Here is a 25,000-nt window from a genome sequence, read left to right on the forward strand (position 1 = left end):
ATACATACACAATATATATATATATATATAATATATATAATATAGTATATGTAATATGTTCGTATGTATATGAATCATATATATATTATATATATATATATAATATATATATATATATATACATATATATGCAATCAGTCAGCCTAGCTGCTTTTCCTTTTTGGCACAGCGATGGCTGATTTTTGTTTGTTTTGGCCTGAGTTTTATGCCTCTTTATCTTCCTGTCTCTCAGTCTGTCTGTTTGTTTGTGGTATTACGCAAAACTAAATCAACCCCCTTATCATGATATAGGTCTAATGTTTGTAATTCACATTGCTCCCCAACGGCTAACTTTATTCTTTATTCTTTATTATAGATATATATATATATATATATATATATATATATATATATATATATAGAGAGAGAGAGAGAGAGAGAGAGAGAGAGAGAGAGAGAGAGAGAGAGAGAGAGAGTATGTGTATGTCTGTCAGATGGTCCGCTGAAAAATCCAAATGAAACCCATGTAACCCAGTCTCCAAGCTGCCCAGCTAGATTTGGGTCGCGTCAACCAAACGCTATTCGGCATACGAAATGGTGTCTCACCCTTCATTTCAACTCTCATTTCTACTCTCATTTCTAAGCCCTGCTCGGCTCTATCGTTCCCCATCCGGAAGCAGATGATACCTGATGATATCTGCTGATATCCGATGATACCAGATCACGGGCAGAGAGAGACGGTTGGGGTACATGTTGCTCGTTGTTGTTCGAGTTAGAGGACAGAGACGCGACGGCAGTTCCTAAAGGCTTTACCGCGTTGGCCCTAAATTGAACTAATTGGTTTCGCCGACTCACGACAAACAGCAGCAGCAGCCTCTGGAATATGGACAACAGCGGGAAGAGGAAGAAAGGGGAAGATAAGGAAGAGAAGAGGTGGAGGGGTGGGGGAACCAATAGAAGAGAGAGAGGAGGAAAGAAGAGAGGGGAACGCGAAAAGTAGGGGAGGAGGGGCTGAGGGAGAAGCCAATAGAGGGGAGAGATAGAGAAGAAATAAAAGAGAGGAATAAGAAAAGAAAGAGGGGGAGGAATGAGAGGAGGAAGAGGGGTAAGAAGCCAATAGAGAGAGAGAGAGAGAGAGAGAGAGAGAGAGAGAGAGAGAAGGAGGAGCAGGAGAGGAATGAGAAGAGGAAGAGAGGACAAGAAGCCAGTAGAGAGAGAGAGAGAGAGAGAGAGAGAGAGAGAGAAAAAAGGGGGTAAGAAGCCTGTGGAGAGGAGGAAAGAAAAATGAGGGAGAGAGAAATGAGAAGAGGAGAGAGGGTGAAGAGGCCAATAGAGAAGAGAGGAAGAAACAGTATATAAGAAGAGAGAGGAAGAGAGGAATAAGAAGATGCGGGGTGGGGAAAAGCTAATAGAGGGGAGGGAGGAAGAGGAGAAGAAGAGAGAGAGAGAGAGAGAGGAATGAGAAGAGCAGGAGGGTAGGGACTAAGCCAATAGAGGATAGAGAGGAAGAGAGCGGCGAGAAGAAGGGAGAGGAAGAGGAGTAATGAGAGGAGGAGGGGGGATGGGAAGAAGCCAAAATGGGAGAGAGAGGAAGAGAGGGCAAGAGAAGGGAGACAAGAGGAGGTGGTAGGACAAAAAAAAAAACCGGGCTAGTAGAATAAGAAGGATACGAAGAGAAGTGTTAAAAAAATAACAAAAGGTAGAGGAGGAAGTACAGGAGAGAGGAAGAGAAGAAGGAGGATAAAGAAGGACAGGTGTTATGGGAAGATAGGAAAGGATATAATTACCTACATACGTATTCAATAAATGAAGAAAGGAATGAAAACATACAAAATACAAATGCTGAAATACGAAGACAAGTAATAAAAAAACACAAGAAAGTAAATACATACACGTATACAGAGAGAGAGAGAGAGAGAGAGAGAAAGAGACAGACACACAGACAGACAGACAGAAAGGGGGGTATAACGACTGTGTCGTTAACATTTCTGCTTATCACGAAGGCGAAATTCGTACGTGCAAGCTCTGATAATTAAATCAAAATAAATCTATACATTAAAGGGATTTTTTTACTCTTAAAAAATCGGTTCCCACAGACCCTTGACATAGAATAAGATAAATATATCAATTACTTGAACGTCTTATTTAAAAAAAACTCCAATATGAGATTAATAAGCCAAAAGTCATTAAGTCTGGACGACCGAATATTACCACATATTACTCTCCCCAATGATTAAAAGAACGACTCCATCGTTGTTACAGGAAATTCACTCGCAAACGACCATCTGTTTCCCCGATTCGGAGCCGGTTGTCAAAAACCTGTTGCTTGCTGGTCGGAGAGAGACGCGTCGGCTGTCCGCTTTCGAAACCGGATGGCGGTATCGAGAACGACCTCGCTACTAGTGAGACCCATAGAAGAGAACCCCGTAGGTGGGGGGGGGGGGGGGGGGGGTTAGTGCTAAGTGCACACTTCACTGGGTACAGTTAGGCATAGCTAAAAGGTTCTTTGTAGCGTCCCCGTGGTTGGTATGGCGTTGGCGTCCCACCTCGGTGGTTGCGGGTTCGATTCTCGGCCATTCCATTGAGGATTGAGAGATGTGTATTTCTGGTGATAGAAGTTCACTCTCGACGTGGTTCTGAAGTCACGTAAAGCCGTTGGTCCCGTTGCTGAATAACCACTGGTTCCATGCAACGTAAAAGCACCATACAAACAAACAAACGAACTTTGTAGCGTCCCTTCGGACCCTATAGCTGCAACCCCTTCCATTCTTTTTACTTTACCTCCATTCATATTCTTATTCTTCCGGTTCGCTATCCACCCTCTCCTAAAAGCTAGGTTTTCCTCCCGGGACACCTTTCAAACCTACCTACTCTCAATTCCCTTTCCAGCACTAAATGACCTCATAGGTCCCAGTGCTTGGCCTTTGGCCTGAACTCTATATTCCATTCCATTCCTATATGAGAGAAGAGGTCTTGGCTGCGATAGAGTGTTCTGTGTCAGGGATGCAATAATTTCGAATCCGTCCATATTACACCGATTTGCTGCGAATGTTTTGGTTCGCCGTGATTCATTATCTGATGCTGGAATATCCTTGAGAACCTTTTTGGAATGGAATGGAAGATAAAGCATAAGCCATGCCCAAGCCCTGGGACCTACGATGAGGTCATTCAGCGCTGACAGGGAAATTGACAGTAAAAAAGTTACAAAGGTGTAACAGGAGGAAAACCTTTCTGTTGCACTATGAAACCACTGTTAAGAGAGGGTTTAGGGAAGTAAGAAGGAAGAACGAGAATATGAACGAAGGTACAGGAAAAGGAATGAAAGGGGTTGCAGATAGGGGCCGAAGAAACGTTGCAAAGGATCTTATGCAATGCCTCGTGTACCGCGTGAAGTGCACTGACAGGATTAAACCCCTCCCGCCAAACGGGCGCCCCCCCCCCCCCCCAACCGGCCCCCCATCCACCCCCACGGGACGAAACTTTCTGGAATAATTTATGCCTCAATTTAAACAGCAAACTGGAATCACTCGGGATTTATGATGCTGATTTCAAGAGGGAAAATCAATACTGAAAATCGGGAAGCATTACGCAGGAGTTTTGAAAGATGAACTCTTTTAATTCGTTGCAAATGATCTCACATTAGATAATACAAGAGAATCTTGAAGCCTTGGGATTGATGAAGGAAATAATCCCTGATTTGGATTTATTGTCCTGTATTAGATCGAAAATATCGTTGTTCACAATACATTATACTGGATTCTAGCCAAAATAAAAACTTATTTACTTATGCTGAGAAGCATCTATGCCCCCAAAACCTGGTTTTACCTAAATTGGAAAAAAAGCACCTTGGCCCATTTAAATATCTTGCTTCATCTGAAGTGAAGAATTCAAAAATATCATTCTTATCGTCAAGTTTCAATACTAACTCACTACCAGAACATTCACGCCATCAGTAATTACAGAAAAAGCTGTAACATAAATCAATGGCGTGACAAATGAAGATAGAATATTAATGATTTTAGGTGAAAATTACAGAAACAGATAGACGTGACCAATATACGGATATGAAAGGCAAGATATATATATGCGGGCACGTGCGCACATATACATATACATAATAGATATATGTAGTATATACATATCAGGAAAAACAGCAGTTCATTCACTGCAATTGCAAAAGATTCAGTGCATCATACGACCCACAAAACTCGCGCAGAATTTGTAGAATCTACCACAGCATTTCATGTTCATTTATTTACTTATTTATTTGTACAAGCAAAGTGCGTCACCTGCTTTTGCAACATGCAAAGTCGAATAATCAAACCCCTTTGATGACACCGCTGTTGCAACCTCCAAATGATTTAGAAATGAAAGTCCATTATAATCGCTCTACGATTAATTAATTTCTCGATTCCCGCTCAGCCGCGTCAATACAAATCCTCAAATCCGACTGAACTCGATTCGAGGCCAAAGAGTAAAGCCCAAAGGCCCTGAATATATCACATGACAAAATGACCAGCTTTCAGGGATGTGTATATCCTAAAGTGGTTCCGACATGGAGACCCACGGCGTTCCCCAAGGGGAGGAGGACCCTGAGGAAGCCTCTGGTGTGTGTGTGTGTGTGTGTGTGTGTGTGTGCTGTTTTTTTTCCTAATAAGTGATCTCTTCTCTGTATTTCATGTTACCTTGCGTTATTATTTCTTTCGAATGAACACCACATTCTTCTCAGCTTGAATTTCAAGTCATGGCCCCTGTGGTAGGCTTTTTCCTTATGAATAGGGTTCATCTTCTGAATATAGTAATAATAATAATATTCATAAAAGGCACCTGGAAAAATTAGATGCTGAAGTAGCTCCAGGACTCATGCAGAAGAGTGTGCTCCTGGAAACAGCGCACATAGTAAGAAAAGTGATGGACTCCTAAGGAGGCAGGAAACAACCCGGAACCCCACACTATAAACACCACCCAGTCGAATAGGATGACTGTAATAGACAATAATAATAATAATAATAATAATAATAATAATAATAATAATAATAATAATAATAATAATAATAATAATAAAAGTGAATTAATGTGGAAGAGCATAAATATAAAAAATATTATTCGATTACGGAATAGCATAATTAAATCAAATGGGCTAATTCTATATGAATAGGGTTCGTCTTCTGAATAATAATAATAATAATAATAAAATAATAATAATAATAATAATAAAGGAACAAATGAAGGTTCTGCTCGAGTATAGTTAGAGTATGGAGAGGTTACGCCATTCTCTGGAACAGAGTATCAACAGGTACTACTAGCAGACTACCACCCCACCACCCACAGAGCAGTGAACGATAGGCCTAAATTTGCCTAAGTTTTAATTTAATAACAAAAAACAAGGAAACGACGAATTTCCACTTTCAGAATTTTGAAGGGGTAACCTTCAATACTTTTGGAAATGACTAAGAATGAACAGCCCTATTTCCTCAGTAACAACAATAGGTCCAAAGATTCCCATATCAAAAGTTTATACATTTTAAAAGGGAAGAAGTTGGTCGTTAAGGATGTGAAATGTTCAGTTTCCCAAAGAAAAAATTATTTTAATTTTCATAAGGTGGCTTGGAATTCACCTTTAAAAAGAAGTGATCATTTTTTTCCACATTGAATCAGTGGTAATACAAAGGTGTTGATGTGACAAAAAGTTAATTATTAAATTGTGTACTATGTTTTCGGAAAAGAGAGAGTAGAAGAGGTGGAAAAGAATAATAACAAAAAATATATTTTCGTTGCGATAGCGTCTCATTTACGTACATGAATGAGGGAGAGTATGAATATTAACTGGAAGCAAATAAAGTCTGAATGGGTGGCTGACACCTCCGGGCCGAGGAAAGAGGTCAATATTGACGTAACCTTGGTATCAGCAGCTACACCTTTCCCATTACATACTAGACAAGTCCATTAGCCTTATTAAGCATTAATCTTCGATCTTTCCCTACTGATTTCAGTTTGGATGTTGTGTTACCCATCTCGGTTCTCTTGGAATAACAAATATAAAAACCTAGACATTTCCTAGATGTTAACGTCAGCAGCTGTGAATCGGGAATCTCGAGAACTTCGGGAAAGAAAGAAAAGACTTTTTTTCAGGCGATCAAAACACTGAAGTCTCCGACAGACAGACAGACAGCCGCGTGAGAAGAAGAAGAAGAAGAAGAAGAAGAAGAAGAAGACAAAGGAGAAGAAGGGGGGAAAAATAAATACAGGGAGATAAATGGAACAGAGGAAAGGTTTCGCTCTCCCAACTTCAGGCGCTGAAAGATGTACGCTTTCTGCGAACTTGTTAGCAGGTGTCAGTCACAATGGAATGCGCCGGAAACCTTTTTGTTTTTCATTGTTTTTCTTTTCTCTCCACCCCCCCCCCGCCCCCCCCCCAAACCAACCCCACAGGCGTCTTGTATTCCCACGTCAGAAGGATTAAACAGGAAACTCAAAAAGTCCCATTTCGGGGAGGTATTATTCGAAATGCGAGATCCTCCGTTTCCGGAAGGATTTTGGAAAATTGGCTGGAAAGGTTTGTCTCGAAAATGGATATGAGAATGGACACACACCCCGGAGTCAGTGTAAGGTTCAAACACAAAGCATCCATATAGACCTATTATTGGACATGAAACTACGTGTGAACTCTCTCTCTCTCTCTCTCTCTCTCTCTCTCTCTCTCTCTCTCTCCCTGTTTAAACACAATTTGAACTTCGTATTGGAAACTGACCCCAGATTAAAAATTAGAAGAGGAAACTGCAATTGTTTTTATGCTTACCTAAACAATGAATTATCTCAGCGGGCAGTCGATTGCAGTGGAGCAAGAAGAGAGAGAGAGAGAGAGAGAGAGAGAGAGAGAGAGAGAGAGAGAGAGAGAGAGAGAGAATTAAATTATCAGAATATAAAGTACTACCAAAAGCAAACGGGTCTCGATGAGGTCAGTCATTTATAAAAAAAAAGAAAAAAAAAAACTCAAACAAGCAATGCATGCACTCCTAAAGTTATATTTACTTGCATTGTTAATGTTCATATGGTTGCATTGGTATGGTTGTTTACAGCATCTGACATTTTTTGTTTTCATTTGCAAAAAGGATACCAATTCTTGTTTTCATGGAATGGAATGGAATTAAAAATTATGCCCTACAATGGAATGGAATAAAAAAAATTAGGCCATGGAATGGAATGGAATAAAAAATTAGGCCAAGAAATGGCATGGAATTGTATACAAAAAATTAGGCCATGGAATGGCACAAAAAATTTAGGCCAAGGAATGGAATGGAATGGATAAGAGATTTAGGCCTCACACATTTATTTTCCACATTGGCACCGCCTGCCCTCTTCAGTCCACTTGATAGTATGATTTCTCCAGCCATACAAAGAGGTGGCTTTTCAAAACATTAATAATAAAAATAGGATTGCGTTCTCTTACATTCACCATTATCTTTCTTTAAGCAATTCTTTGGCAAGAAAGAGCATACAATACATTGGGGCTTGTGACTTTTGTCAACATACTGTGCTGGGAAATGCCTTTCAGTTAACCTACATTGAGTTTTGCTCCCTTTATAGCCTAACCCAGCGTCAATCATTTTTCCATGATATTTTGCGATCCAGCATATTAGTGGATAAGTGGGATTTTCAGTCTGCAAATGCAGCATTAACTATGTGCCAAATGGATTGGTACCATCTTTTGCTCGTTCTTTTGTAAGGATTTGTTGAGCAAAGTTGATGAAACTTTCAACTCCTATGCCCCCTCCCCCCATATACATTCTATATTCTACATGAACACAGGGCTGGTCAATTCCTATCTCCCTTTTTTGACTGAATTTTCAATTTATATGTCCTCACAAAAGAAAAGAAAAAAATAATTCCTAAGGTTAGGCTACACCCAGATAAAGAGAAAAATTAAAAGGGCAGTCAGCTGACTGATGAAAACAAGACAACATAAAGTATTTATGACAATAGTAAATTAAATATTGTGGTTTATTACTAAATGTGATGTTTACTCTATTGAAACACTAAAGTTTATTTACAAATTCTCCTCGTACATAGTAAAAGAAAAAAGGTTAGCCCACACGTCAGCTGACGAACAAAACTTCGGGTTTAGGAAACGAAGCTCCTTTCCTCTTGATTGTGCAAGTCATTTGACTATTATTTATATTATATATATAATAATATCTGGAGACACCATCAACTGACACATTTTGAGCTTCATTTACGATGAAATGCGATAGATTTGTGTAATTGTCATGGCAACCGTTCACATCCTAATGTAAACAAACTTTCACTTTCGCTAAACAAACTTTGGCTAGCATCATATTACAATAAATTTATGAATAGATCGATTTACATAATAAAATATGCATATTGCTATCGTAAAATATGGATATATATCACAATTTCATGTTTACATAACATAAAAATAATAATAACATAACAAAATAAGCTAATGACTGGGTGAAGAATGGAGAGGGCAGTACGGCGGAGCGAAATGCGAAATGCGTTGTCTGCTAGGAGTGAAATATCTCCGCCCATAGTGGCCATAGGGGCGGAGTCTGGCCGAACGTTGAGTGCACTTCGGGAATATGCAACCCGGAACCCCACACTATAAACACCACCCACTTGAATAGGATGACTGTGATAGACAATAATAATAATAATAATAACAATAATAATATTAATAATAATAATAATAATAATAATAATAATAATAATAATAATGATAATAATAGAAATGATTTTAATGTGGAAGAGAATAAATATGAAAAATATTTTTCGACTACGGAATAGTCTAATTAACTCAAATGGGCTAATTCTATATGAATAGGGTTCGTCTTGAATAAATAATAATAATAATAATAATAATAATAATAATAATAATAATAATAATAATAATAATAATAATGTGTGGTGCCGTGGCAAAGTGGGTTAGGTCGTCAATGGACTGATTAAGTTAAGCAACATTGGGGCTGGTCAGTCGTTGGATGGGTGACAGCTCTCCTCGGCGTTGATTCCTTGGGAAAGGATCTTTAACATAATTTCCTCAGTCTACTCAGTTGTAAATGAGTACCTATCCCTGATGGGGTAGGGTCCAGCTATGGGTTAAATAGCAAAACTCAGCAATGATGGAAAGAAATGAAGGAATAAATGACAACGACGTAAATGGAACCTCTGGCAACAGAGGAGCTTCGTCCGGCAACCAGGTATTCAACCCAATTGAAGGGGAAGACGGTCAGGTACTTGGAGGTCGTCATCCAGCAACTGACCACCACAATGACAGTAATCAACAGCCTGAGATTGGAGCTACAGAAGCAAAAAGGAAGAAATGGACAAGAGATGAAAATAAGGAAATATGATGCTATATCAGAAGCAACCCGACGGAGAGAGGATATAGAAGAAGGTTGGTCAACATCTGGAATGAGAGGAATAACACCCCCCAAACAGAGCAGAGGCTGGCAGACCAAGTAAGGAACATAAAGAAAAAGAACTGGCTCTCCATAACAGAAAGAAAAGAACTGGAAAGGGAAATGTCACACGACAACGAATTACACGAAGACGAACTGAGAGACGATGCCACAGAAGACGACAGGGATGATGAGGTATCAAACAACGACACACGAAGAAACACCGACGAAGTAACAGAGGACGGAATGGGTAGAAAAGATTAGACAATGGATGGAGCCAGATACAGTGAGAACAAAGATCCCCTCCATGAAAGCCTACAACACCAAGAAATTAAGGGAGAAAACAAGTGAGGTCAATGAAATAATGAGCATAATACACACCACCAGTATCACAGAAACAAATAACTTGGCATATGCAGGAGCAAGATTAGTAGCAGAACTGATGGGGATTCGAACACCAACACCACCAGCACAACCAACCCAACAGAAACCAAAACAGCAACCTCCTTGGAAAAGGCGCCTGGAAAAGCAAATCATGGTGATGAGATCTGACTTGAGTAAACTGAAAGAGGTGGCAGAAAGAAGCAAGAAAACAAGGGAGGAACTCAACGAGAAATACAAAGTACAAGAGAGGGGACTAAACAACACAATAGAAGATGTAAAACAGAGGCTTAAGGCCAAAGCACATAAGATCCAACGGTACATGAACAGGATTAAGGGATACCAACAGAACAAACTATTCGGAACCAACCAGAAAAGACTATACAGCCAACTAAAAGGGGAAGACAACCACCCAGAAATTCCTGAAGCCGAACCAAGTAAGACACTCTGAGAAAACATATGGAGCAATCCGGTATCACACAACAAACGTGCAACATGGCTCCAGGAAGTCAAGGAAGAAGAAACAGGGAGAATAAAACAAAAATTCACTCACATCACGACAGACAGTCAGACACCAACTAAAGAAAATGTCAAACTGGAAAGCCCCAGGACCTGATGAAGTCCATGGATACTGGCTCAAAAACTTCAAGACCCTACACCCAAGAATAGCAGAAGAACTCCAGCATTGTATCTCAAATCACAATGCACCCAAATGGATGACCACAGGAAGAACATCCTTAGTGCAAAAAGACAAGAGTAGGGAAAAATACAGCCAGTAATACAGGCCTATCACCCTGCCTACCAATAATGTGGAAGTTACTAACAGGTATCATCAGTGAAAGTCTATACAATTACCTAGAGGAGACAAACACCATCCCCCACCAACAGAAAGGATGCAGAAAGAGTGTAGGGGCACAAAAGACCAGCTCCTGATAGACAAAATGGTAATGAAGAACAGTAGGAGAAGGAAAACCAACCCAAGCATGGCATGGACAGACTATAAGAAAGCCTTCGACATGATACCACACACATGGCTAATAGAATGCCTGAAAATATATGGGGCAGAGGAAAACACCATCAGCTTCCTCATAAATATAATGCACAACTGGAATACAATACTTACAAGCTCTGGAATAAGACTAGCAGAGGTTAATATCAGGAGAGGGATCTTTCAGGGCGACTCACTGTCCCCACTACTCTTCGTAGTAGCCATGATTCCCATGACAAAAGTACTACAGAAGATGGATGCCGGGTACCAACTCAAGAAGAGAGGCAACAGAATCAACCATCTGATGTTCATGGACGAAATCAAGCTGTATGGTAAGAGCATCAAGGAAATAGATACCCTAATCCAGACTGTAAGGATTGTATCTGGGGACATCAGGAAGGAGTTTGGAATAGAAAAATGCGCCTTAGTCAACACACAAAAAGGCAAAGTAACGAGAACTGAAGGGATAAAGTTACCAGATGGGAGCAACATCAAACACATAGATGAGACAGGATACAAATACCTGGGAATAATGGAAGGAGGGGCTATAAAACACCAAGAGATGAAGGACACGATCAGGAAAGAATATATGCAGAGACTCAAGGCGATACTCAAGTCAAAACTCAACTGCGAAATATGATAAAAGCCATAAAACACATGGGCAGTGCCAGTAATCAGATACAGCGCAGGAATAGTGGAATGGACGAAGGCAGTAATCCGCACCATAGATCAGAAAACCAGGAAACATATGACAATACACAAAGCACTACACCCAAGAGCAAATACGGACAGACTATACATAACACGAAAGGAAGGAAGGAGAGGACTACTAAGTATAGAGGACTGCGTCAACATCGAAAACAGAGCACTGGGGCAATATATGAAAACCAGTGAAGACTAGTGGCTAAAGAGTGCATGGGAAGAAGGACTAATAAAAGTAGACGAAGACCCACAAATATACAGAGACAGGAGAATGACAGACAGAACAGAGGACTGCACCAACAAACCAATGCACAGACAATGCATGAGACAGACTAAAGAACTAGCCAGCGATGACACATGGCAATGGCTACAGAGGGGAGAGCTAAAGAAGGAAACTGAAGGAATGATAACGCGGCAGGCAAGATCAGGCCCTAAGAAACCAGATAATATTCAAAGAACGATAGACGAAATAACATCTCTCCCATATGTAGGAAGTGCAATACGAAAAATGAAACCATAAACCACATAGCAAGCGAATGCCCGGCACTTGCACAGAACCAGTACAAAAAGAGGCATGATTCAGTGGCAAAAGTCCTCCACTGGAGCCTGTGCAAGAAACATCAGCTACCTTGCAGTAATAAGTGGTACAAGCACCAACCTGAGGGAGTGACAGAAAACGATCAGGCAAAGATCCTCTTGGACTATGGTATCAGAACGGATAGGGTGATACGTGCAAATACACCAGACGTGATGTTGATTGACAAAGTCAAGAAGAAAGTATCACTCATTGATGTCGCAATACCATGGGAAACCAGAGTTGAAGAGAAAGAGAGGGAAAAAATGGATAAGTATCAAGATCTGAAAATAGAAATAAGAAGAATATGGGATATGCCAGTGGAAATCGTACCCATAATCATAGGAACACTAGGCATGATCCCAAGATCCCTGAAAAGGAATCTAGAAAAACTAGACGCTGAAGTAGCTCCAGGACTCATGCAGAAGAGTGTGCTCCTAGAAACGGCGCACATATTAAGAAAAGTGATGGACTCCTAAGGAGGCAGGATGCAACCCGGAACCCCACACTATAAATACCACCCAGTCGAATTGGAGGACTGTGATAAAGCAAAAAAGAAAATAATAATAATAATAATAATAATAAAGGAACAAATGAAGGTTCTACTCGAGTATAGTCAGAGTATGGAGAGGTTACGCCATTCTCTGGAACAGAGTATCAACAGGTACTACTAGCAGACTACCACCCCACCACCCACAGAGCAGTGAACGATAGGCCTAAATTTTCCTGAGTTTTAATTTAATAACAAAAAAACAAGGAAACGACGAATTTCCACTATCAGAAGTTTGAAGGGGTAACCTTCAATACTTTTGGAAATGGCTAAGAATGAACAGCCCTATTTCCTCAGAACAACAATAGGTCTAAAGATTCCCATATCAAAAGTTTATACATTTTAAAAAGGAAGAACTTGGTCGTTAAGGATGTGAAATGTTCAGCTTTCCAAAGAAAAAATTATTTTAATTTTCATATGGTGGCTTAGAATTCACCTTTAAAAAGAAGTGATCACTTTTTTCTACATTGAAATCGATGGTAATACAAAGGTGTTGATATAACAAAAAGTTAATTATTACATTGTGTACAATGATTTTGGAAAGAGAATGTAGAAGAGGTGGAAAAGAATAATAACAAAGAATATATTTTCGTTGCGATAGTGTCTCATTTAAATACATGAATGAGGGAGAGTATGAATTTAAACTGGAAGCAAATAAAGTCTGAATGGGTGGCCGACACCTCCGGGCCGAGGAAAGAGGTCAATATTGACGTAACCTTGGTATCAGCAGCTACACCTTTCCCATTACATACTAGACAAGTCCATTAGCCTTATTAAGCATTCATCTTCGATCTTTCCCTACTGATTTTAGTTTGGATGTTGTGTTACCCATCTCGGTTCTCTCGGAATAACAAATATAAAAACCTAGACATTTCCTGGATGTTAACGTCAGCGGCTGTGAATCGGAAATCTCGAAAACTTCGGGAAAGAAAGAAAAGACTTTTTTTCAGGCGATCAAAACACTGAAGTCTCCGACAGACAGACAGACAGCCGCGTGAGAAGAAGAAGAAGAAGATGAAGAAAAAGAAGAAGGGGGAAAAAATAAATAAAGACGGGGAGATAAATGGAACAGAGGAAAGGTTTCGCTCTCCCAACTTCGGGCGCTGAAAGATGTACGCTTTCTGCGAACTTGTTAGCAGGTGTCAGTCACAATGGAACGCGCCGGAAACCTTTTTGTTTTTCATTGTTTTTCTTTCTCCCCCCCATTGGTATGGTTGTTTACAGCTTCTGACATCTTTTGTTTTCATTTGCAAAAAGGATACCAATTCTTGTTTTCATGGAATGGAATTGAATTAAAAATTAGGCCCTACAATGGAATAGAATAAAAAAAATTAGGGAATGGAATGGAATACAAAATTAGGCCTTACAATGGAATGGAATTGTATAAAAAAAATTAGCAATGGAATGGAACAAAAAATTCAGGCCATGGAATGGAATGGAATGGAATAAAAGATTTAGGCCATGTAATGGAGTGGAGTGTGAAATTTAGGCAATGAAATGGCACGGAATGGAATAAAAAAAAAATTGGCCATGGAATGGAATGGAATGGAACGGAATAAAAAAATTAGGCCATGGAATGGAGTGGAATGAAATAAAAAAAATAACCCATGGAATGGAATAAAAAAAAATTTAGGCCATGGGATGAAGTGGAGCATGAAATTTAGGCCATGGAATAGAATGGAATGTGGAATTTAGGCCAGAGTTGAATGGAATGGAATGGAATGAAATATGTAATTTAGGCCATGGAATAGAATTGATTATGAAGTTTAGGCCAAAGGCAAGGCGTTGGGATCTTTAAGGTTATTCAGTGAATTGAGAGCAGAAAGGTTTTAAAGGTGTAACACACATGCACTAGGAAACAATTATTAGAAGAGGGTGAAAAGTAAGATGGATGAAGGAGAATAAGAACATAGGTGCAGTAAGAATGAATGAAAGGGGCTACAGCTAGGGCCGAAGGGACGCCGCAAAGAACCTCAAGTAATGGCTACAGTTCACCGCATGAGGGAAAGTCGGATATCAAGTTCTTTCGTCAACGTGTTGACAGTCCTCCGTTTCCATGTGTATGGATCCTAACGTCAAAAGGAAACTGAAAATAAAAATTAAATCTATTCAACATCATTTACACCCTATATAGGGAATTTTTATTCATCTCTTCATTTAAAATCGTATTGCTGAATAATTTGTCTTACCCTATCAGTTTAACACCGGATTTTATTCAAAAAAAAAAAAAAAAAAAAAAGCTTACGCTTTTACAATACCCTCTTGTGTCTCTCAACCTTTTACCTGTCTCCGTTGGTTGCCAAGAGTCACACGGTCCGCACCAGGCCTCTTATTTCTTTCCATATCTTTATGCAAATTCCGGGCCGACTTTGGCCTAAAGTCAATGCTGGCACAGATAAATAAGTAAATATGTGTAATAATATAAAAAATTAAAATTAGATAAATAAATATAGAATTAAATAATAAAATAAAAGAAAAACAAATAAGTCAATAAATAAATAAAATAAATATATATATATATATATATATATATATATCTATATATATATATATATCATATATATCTATATATATATATATATATATATCTATATATATATATATATATAGAAATATATATATATATAGATATATATATATATATATATATATATATATATATATATCTATATATATAGATATCTATATATATATAGACAAAGACAAAGAAATAGTGATATACCATCAGATATCACAACAAACACACGAAGACGAAAGAAAGCCCTCCTTGGTATACTGCGAAGAGGAACCACCCCCCCTAGCACCATATAACAAAATAACAGCAAGAATTTACTGCAAGCCAAATCTTACGGCCTCACTGGTAATGAAAAATAGTACGGCTCCATCGACGGAGAAAGAGGTTTGAAGGTCTGATATAGTTTACAAGTTTGTCTGTGCTGACGAGCAATGTCAGTCCCCCCAAAAAAATGCTATATCGGACACACAACAACTACACTCAAACGTCGCATGCAGGCCCACAGAAACCAAGGTGCTATTCACCAGCACTTTGTGGATACCCACAATAAAAAAACCATCCTTGCAAGAACTTCTCACAAACACCAAAATAATCCACAAGGAAGGCAACTACAATCGTTTATTGATATCAGAAGCCGTCAGCATCGCCACGCAACGCCCAAACCTTAACATCCAACGCGAGGCAGACCGATCTTTGCCCTCGTGTAGGAGGGCAGCCCTTCAACCGCGTGGAACAAGACCACTACCACACGCGGACAGGAGCGCACACTGACATTTTGTAATTAAACATATATGTAATTAATATATATTTATGGTAAAAATTTGTATATAATAACTTACTTTCAACTTTTGATATAATTTCTGTTAACATATTTATCTATTTGTCTTATTTTATGTTTCACTATAGTCTTTTGTAAATATTTAAAACTAGGTATCTGGCAATTGTACTACTTTCCGTCCTCATGACGTCACAAAACGCATGTAGCTCATATTTGTATCAGTACGCTTGATAATGTCAATACGTATAGGTTGACGAAACAGCTGTCGCGTTTTTGTAAAAAATATGGAGTAAATGGAAGAACCCCCAGTTATGTGTCCATTAGTAACCTGAACAATGAAGTGAAGAAAATAATTAGAAAAATATGAAGCAATTTCAAAAAAGCTGGGTAAACAGTGAAAAAAGCCCATTTCTATTCAATGAATGTTGTATCCGTGAAAAATTGTGCCCTAGAAAGTATATATATATATATATAATATATATATATATATATATATATATCTATATATATATATATATTATAAAGTATAAAAAATAAATCAATATATAATATTTTACACTAAGTGACATTCATAAAACCCTTGATTTTAAATTGTGTTGCTGATGCAACTTGCAAAAATGAAGGGCCTTGCAAACTAGATGCAACAGGCACGGATTAAACCCATCAATTGCAAGAGATAACAGCGTGGGAGCGTGATCACCGATTACCTTCGAAACGGGAGACGGATTAGAGAGAGAGAGAGAGAGAGAGAGAGAGAGAGAGAGAGAGAGAGAGAGAGAAGAGAGAAAGAGAGAGAGAGAGAGAGAGAGAGAGAGATTCAAAACAATGATACACTTTCCTATCAAAGGGAAAGTATTCTTTCGTGCCAAATCAGATTACAAAGGATTGCTTATGCAACGGCAAGCTAGATAATTTGTTATCAAGAAAAATTTTGGCTTGTTGATTACTTTACGCTATTTACTGCAATTCTCTCTCTCTCTCTCTCTCTCTCTCTCTCTCTCTCTCTCTCTCTCTCTCTCTTCTCTCTCTCTTTCTCTGCACGGTAAGGTATATGTATGTATATATATATATATATATATATAATATACATATATATATATATATAATATATATATATAAATATATATATATATATATATATATATATATATATATATATATATATAGATATATATATAGATACTAGTATATCTATAGATATATATATATATATATATATATATATATATACATATATATATATATATATATATATAATATATATAATATATACATATATATATATTATATATATATATATATATATACTATATATATATATATAATATATATATATATATATATGATGATGATGATGATAAGGTCATTCACACTGAAAGGGAAATCATGAATAAAAAGGTTTGAAAGATGCAACTGAAGGATATCCTCGCAGTTGCACTATGCAACAATTGTTAGGAGAGGGTTGAGGAAAGTAAGGTGGACGAAAGAAAATATGTACGGTGGTTCAGTAAAAGGAATGAAAGAGGTTGCAGCTAGGGGGGGCACTACCACCCTACGGAGGCGATTTGGCTTTGCAACATGAAACTTTCAAAACGGAATAGGAACGCGTTTGTCGTTCACAATGTCAACATCGACTCCAGCGCCACTACGAAGATTTTCCAATTAGAACCGATTCCCATTAAAACTCACCATTGCTTCGATCCCAATAACGTCAATAATGTTCATGAACAATCATCATGACATTACCATCCTCCCTCGTCCAGGCAATGCAATAACGCCCCGATCTGCGTCGGTTATTGAATTCCGCGCTCCCGAATGCAAGACCGAAAAAAAGGGGGAAAAAAAAATCACAAAATTTGAACAAAGGGGATGATTGCTGCTGATACGCGTGAGGCTTCATTCGTTAATCAAAACTCTTGGAGTGGCGATGTAATTGTTCCGTGAATCTGCGTCGTACTGACTCTCTCTGTTTTCAAATCCAGACTGACAGAAGCAAATGCAGAGACAGAAGAGACAGAACATGAAGAGATAGATACAAAGGCAAATATAGAGACAGAAGAGACGGAACCACATGTACAGACAGAGACAAAAAGAAATATAGAGACAGAAGAGACAGAAGCAGATATAGATGTAGAGACAGAGAAGACAGAAGCAGATGCTGAGACAGAAAAGACAGAAGCAGATATAGATGTAGAGACAGAAGGAACAGGAGATGTACAGACAGAAGACACAGAAACAGATGTATGGATAGAAACAGATATAGAGACAGAGGAGACAGAAGCAGATGTAGAGACAGAGGAGACAGAAAGGACAGAAGCAGATGTAGAGACAGAAGCTGATGTAGAGACAGAAGAAACAGATGTACAGACACAAGCAGATGCTGTTCGAGACGCAGATGCAGAGACAGAAGCATAGTTAGCGCGTGTGCGAGTGCTTGTGAATGATAAGATTGTGGTACAGCTCTCGTACGAAGTCCAATGACAGAGGAGACAGAAGCATTTGTAGAGACAGAGGCAGATGTAGACATAGAAGAATAGTTAGCGCGTGAAAGAGCGTATATATGTGAAAAGATCGTATTACATTTTTTTTTTTTACATAGTGTGTGTTTGCGCACTCAAGCGCGTATTTACGTACATAAAGTCGCAAATTTTGCTGGACGTATAAATTACACAAATTATGTCAATAATCGACTCGAACTGGTCGACAAATAACAGAGAAAAAAAAAGCATTTTTGTGTTGGGGAATTTTAAGGTATAAATACAATTCTAATTTATGTAATATTTTTAAATAAATATATATCTCCTTTATTGTAAGACTGGCTGTTTTGTGCCGGCGATAAAAAAAAACACACGTACCGTATCCAAATAACCTCCCTCTCTCTCTCTCTCTCTCTCTCTCTCTCTCTCTCTCTCTCTCCATGTTTAACTATATTGCATTTACAGACAATGTGAAGTTACTAATCACATTTCCCTGCTACGTCTATCTGTCTGTATATCTATCCATTTACTTTCTCTCTCTCTCTCTCTCTCTCTCTCTCTCTCTCTCTCTCTCTCTCTCTTGTAATCCACCAAACATAAAAAGCAGAGTAAACTTTCTAAGCAAACACACGGTGTGCATCGAAGTGATGTGATCTCTTACCGAGGCCAAAATCAGCTCCAAAATCCGCGAAGACCGTGCGATCTTCGCCCCGACATTGGCCACGACTGTCGGACTCATGCAACAACAACAAAGGAACGACAACCTTAAGCAGCGCAATTCAAAGGTAAAGGAGACAACCAAAACACCACCTTTTTAAGGGTGAGGAAAACCACCCGGCTCCCCGAGGAGGTCCTGCGCGCGCGATCCGAGGAGTCTTCCGCAGCAAGCAGGATTTCGAGTCACGATCTCGTCCGGAGGTGTGGCATTGGCGCTGTGACCTCTTATGTACGGGGGGCCACCTCTAACGCTGTGACCTCCCGTTGCCCTTGTCTCGTGCAGTGCCCACCGGACCCCTAGAGGGTTCGAGTCGTGACATTGGAAGGGGGAAAAGGGGGGTGGGGGTCGATTCATACAATGGAGGTCCGGTCCACATATGGCTAATATACCACAGAAAATGGGAAATAAATGGATTTATGTAGTTGTTATTATTAGACAATACAAAACGTAACGTTGAAGCATTTTATTGAACCTCCATTTTATAGCCTCCATTTTATTTGCTTTATCAATGATACGGTTTTTGCCAGTAAAAGAAATGTCCAGAGACAAGAAGTGCAACTCGTAAAAAAAAAAAAGGCAATGTTTAGCAATAAAAATGGTAATGTGCCCAAAGAAGAGAAATATTTCAAATAAAAAATAACAAAGGTACTGTACCTAACAATTGGAAATATTTCAGAATCTCCAGACAGCCCTAAAGAGCTTGTTGTCTTTACTGAATTCGCTCTAGTTACAACACTTGGTGGATTCTCTCTCTGCCTAAGCACGTGACGTCACCTCTGACCTATCGTGACAGAAGGGTCGTGTTCAGACTGACCCAGGTTTTGTAATCAAGGGGGCCACCAGACGCAGCACCCTTGTTGTACTGATACGCTCACACTTTTTTTGTCTATCTTCCTTCTTCTTCTTCTGAGATTAAGTAAGGACGTAAAAGGCAAAAGAAGACGTTTAACGTCTAAAGTGTACCGATCTGACAAGTTGCAAACCCCTTTTTAAGTCGAGAAGAAAAGAAAGGAGGGAGGGACGGAAAATGGCGAAGACTTAACCTCGATGTCACAGAGATTTGCCCCCTGAAGAAGATTTTGTTAGAGGGAAAACGGAGGCAGGAGGAGAGTTCCTTAATATAATAGCCGAAGGGAAAGAAACAGATGAAGAATTGCACTTTTTCCCCAGGAATAGACTGCGATACTAGTCTGTCTCCTGAAAAGGATTATATATGAATCAGGGAAAACGAAAGCAGGAGGAAAGTTCCATAACATAACAGAGGAGAGAAGGATACAGTGACGAACTGCAGTGTTTAAAGGGAGCAATTTTTTTCACGGAATAATAATTGTGGCACAAGGTTACATGACGTCAGTACTACGAGAAAGCAATCCTCCGATATCCATAAACACGGATGTGTCCCTGTGACGTCATCATGGAATATTACAAGCTCCTTATCTACTCTTCCAACCAACAATTTTTTCAAACATTATTTCTAACCTACGTATAACAAAACACACACACACATACACACATACAACCTTTACAAAACTTCAAATCAGGGAACCGTAGTCAATGTTAACGATAAGAAATATGAAGGAACAGATTGGGTGCAGTATAAAGTTTAGGCCTAATTAGGGCCAAGCGCTGGGACCCATAAGGTCATTCAGAGCTGAAAGGTACATTAAGATTAAAGTTGTTTCAAGGTGTAACAGCAGGAAAACCTCGCAGTTGCAACATGAAACAATTGCTAGGGAAAGGTAGAACGTAAGATGGAATATGGAGAATATGGACGGAGGTACAGCAAAAGGAACGAAAGGGGTAGCAGCTATGGGCTGACGGGGGGTTGCAAAGAACCTTAAGTAATGCCTACAGTATACCGCGTAAGGTGCACTGACGGCACTTTCCTGTACGGGGGCAAGAAGAGACAAATACGCTAAGGAATAAATTTGACTCACATCGGGATCGAACCCAGGTCTCTCAAGTGAAAAGCAAGGGCGCGACCATTTAACCCACTTATGGATTTCAGAATTAGTTTCGAATTGTGTCAGTCGATTTAATGAAAGAGGGAATGGTATCTAAGTGACTTATAAACGAAATATTACTCAATATAAAATCCTGAAGTTATGCCTGTTTTCCACAGTGAGTCTTCGTTCCATTTTATTTACCGTAAAATCTGCTGCCAATTGCAACTAACTCCTGAGGTTGGTTGCAAGTTTCAGCAACTCCTGGGTTTCAGATGGCAGACTCAACAAGAGAGAGAGAAGAGAGAGATGAGAGAGAGAGAGAGAGAGAGAGAGAGAGAGAGAGAGAGAGAGAGAGAAAATAAAAATAAGTGTGCACCGTAATTTAAAGGAGCATGACTCAATTAATATTTTCATGTTAAAATTAAATGTTTTCACATTAGGCTGTGTGTCTTTTTCGCGAGCACGTTCGAGAGTTAAAAATTAGGGAACTGAAACATTCTCAATTAATATTCAAAATACGTAAAAAAAAATCTCATTTTTGAACCACATCTGCAGATGAATCCCATCCATTCTCCTCACCGCAAAAAAAATAAAAAATATATATAATATATATATATATATCCTGGAAAACAAGAACACCGCCTTCGGTAGACTGCCTTGCCGTTTCTCTTTTGACAAAAAAAAAAAAAAAACATCAAAAACTCCTCTCCGTTTATATATTCTACTCTCCCACAAAAAAAAAAAAAAAAAAAAAAAAAAAGCTAATCTCCGCCAAGGATGATCAATTCACCTTCCAGATGACACTTTTACCCTAAAGTTTATGTGCCTATCGCCTCCAAAATCTCGCCATTAGTTGCCAGAATCGAGGTTCACATTTGATGAAGTTTTCTTTAAAAAAAAAAATCCACCCGTAACATTTTGCATAATCATGCTATGCTCAAAATGGGCAAAGAAATAAACAAGCCGACTTATAACATAACGATAACTCACACACACATTCTCTCTCCTCTCTCTTCAACTGCTTTTGCATCGACAAACAAAACAAAAACACAGTAGGCATATATAACACTCTTTCTCTCTCTCTCTACTCTCTATTCTCTTCTCTCCCTCTCTCTCTATCTTTCTCTCTTTGCCACTCCAAATGTACTTGCATTTCTCTCTCCCTCTCTCTCTTTCTCTCTCTGCCACTCCAACTGCTTTTGTATAAATAAACAAAACAAAAACACAACAGGCAAATATAACACCCCCTTCCCTCTCTCTCTCCTCTCTCTCTCTCTCTCTCTCTCTCTCTCTCCCCTCTCCTCTCCCTCTGCCACTTACAAATGTTTTGTATGAATAAACAAAACAAAAACACAACAGGCAAATAGGCAAATTTAACCTCTCTTTCTCTCTCTCTCTCTCTCTCTCTCTCTCTCTCTCTCTCTCTCTCTCTCTCTCTCTCTCTCTGCCACTCCAACTGTTTTTGTATCAACAAACAAATCAAAAACATAACAGGCAAATATAACCTCTCTCTCTCTCTCTCTCTCTCTCTCCAACTGCTTCTGTACGAACAAACAAAACAAAAACACAACAGGTAAAAAGTACCGGTATATTGAAGCGTGACTCTCACAGCGAGTTTGGCACAGTGGGCCACAGAATACAGACAATTTTAGTTTAAGACTTGGCAACAGTTTGTACTCGCCAGGTTTGCTCACGTTCAGGTATTTGATTGAAGAAGTCGGGGCAAGTAGAACACTCCGGACTGCCGGCACCCTGATGATGATAACAATCATTGTGTTAATAAAAGCCATGGTAGTACTAGTGATGATGGTGATAGCATCAGTAATTCTATACCTTCTGATAATAATAACAGCATAGAAGGGATTATATAAAATATAATAGTAATACTCAGACTAATTATTATTATCATATCAGCAGATGGGCCCTATTCATATGGAACAAGCAACAGCAGGGGCCACTGACTTGAAGTTCAACCTTCATAGAATATGACGTTCATTTGAAACACATAAGAGAAGGTAGTAGAAAATACAAAAAGATATTATTTCTTAAAAAAGGCAAAATAAATTAACAAATTAATAAATACATTAATTAAAATGTGGCTAAAAATTTATAATATTTTCAAGAATACGAAAATAAGTGCATTTTAATCAACATTTGTATTCATCTCTACTCAACAGTACAGTACATACTATCTTCTTATATAAGCTAATTTGATTTATATCATATAAATCATAAATTATATGAGTATTTTTTTAAATAGAAAACATTGTTTCTTTATACAGTTGTTTCATCTTGTTTTGATATCTACTGAATTTGCCTTTTAACTTTCTTGGGAACTGGCCAGAGATCTTCTGTATACCTGGCATATTCACATAACATTTTTGTTATGCAAAACTGAGGGATTTGTTCCATAGAAGAGACTAGATAAACTGAAAGTACAGTCTGCGACAGGAATTCAGGGAGCTAACCCTACTGGGGCACATGAGGTGTGTGTGCTGTAATCAGTGCACACGTAAACAAAAGCTAAATCAGTCCATTTGTCTTACCAGGTATAACATTTAAGAATACATATATTACACATTAATTTTACACTTAAAATCATAAGGAATTGGTTAGATTTTCTTCATATACTCATTACTACATGAAGCTATTGGGAATGCCTCCTCTGAAAAACGAATAATGCTCAAATGATTTCATACATTTCTAGTAAATACAGAAAGGCAAAGATGTCCTTTAAATGTATTTATCTTGAGAAACTCATGTGCGGTGGACACTGATTCGTGCATTCATATGGGTCTTTAGGCCTGAGTTTAGGCATTGGCTTAGAGGAGAGAGGGAGTGTGATTCATAGGTTGGCCTAGGATTTTTTCTTTGTCTGATGCAGGCCTAGGTTATATAAAACATGTTTTATCGAATTTTGTCAAAATCGTTGAGCAGCTTTCCTGATCCTAGGCTAGCTTTCAGGTTAGATTACTTCACCTACAACTTGCAAAGTTCAAGATTGTGGAAGAAACACCACTGTGCTGATCTCCTAAGATTTGAGGATTAGGGCTTTGAATAACATCCCCCCAAACTAATTTGTCGAGAAGAATTTGGAGGTCTGTGAGCATATACAAATATTCCCAGAAGCTATATACCCAAATACATTTTTACTTGTAGCAGTACCTCTTTATTTTTATGATGTAAGCTATATCAACTGAATATTGAAAAAATTTGCTCAATATACAAATTAAATTTCTACAAGAGTAATACTGCAAAGAAAGAATACCAAACGTACAAAGATATGCCATTAGTGTTGAAGTTTGATGCTTTTAAGGGTATTTTCAAACACTCAAGTTTCTTATGCACAGATGAAAAAAATAACAATTCTCTCTACTTCCTGCACAACCTACAAAACTTTTAGCCTTCAACTGTGCCAACTTATCAAATTTTAAGTTCATATTATTTATGATATATTATGAATATAAAAAAGCACTGGCAAAAGTGAAACAACCCAGTCAACATATAGTATATGCAGATATAACATACATGAAAATATTAGGGTAATATTTTGGTATAATTTTTCATTTCTATTGCCATCAGATAAAGAAATCTGTATTATAATTTCAGGGTAAGTTATTTGTGATATTGATCCAAATCAAGTACTATTACTATTAGTTAAAATAAATTAAAATATATTTAGGTAAAGTGTATTCAGGACTATTCAGGTATACAATATACTGTATTTGGTTAAACTTACAGACTGCTGCATTCCTTCTTACCCAACTTAGGTAGTATATACATACAACCTAATACTCTCTCAGGTATGACTAAGTTAGAGCCATGGAAGCTTTCTCATGTTAATTTGGAAACAATAGTACTTGACTTAGAACTTAACCTAAGTCTGTGAAACCCATTGTAGAATATCTCAGCCAACAGGCTAGCCTAAGACCAGATAAGCTGCATTTTATTCTTTACTTTTATGAATGTA

The 25,000-nt window shown here is 38.4% G+C and overlaps 1 long non-coding RNA gene across 1 annotated transcript in view; it reads right to left on the minus strand.

Annotated features, from left to right (window-relative positions):
- LOC135198343 (uncharacterized) overlaps positions 1 to 25,000 on the minus strand; it is a 289,609-nt gene that overhangs the window by 263,697 nt on the left and 912 nt on the right. Inside the window, exon 2 of the long non-coding RNA XR_010310756.1 lies at positions 22,615 to 22,782. This is a non-coding gene — a long non-coding RNA (uncharacterized LOC135198343). The remainder of the gene's footprint in view (positions 1 to 22,614; positions 22,783 to 25,000) is intronic.

Source organism: Macrobrachium nipponense, chromosome 22 (genome assembly GCF_015104395.2).
Source record: "Macrobrachium nipponense isolate FS-2020 chromosome 22, ASM1510439v2, whole genome shotgun sequence".
Lineage (NCBI taxonomy): Eukaryota > Metazoa > Arthropoda > Malacostraca > Decapoda > Palaemonidae > Macrobrachium > Macrobrachium nipponense.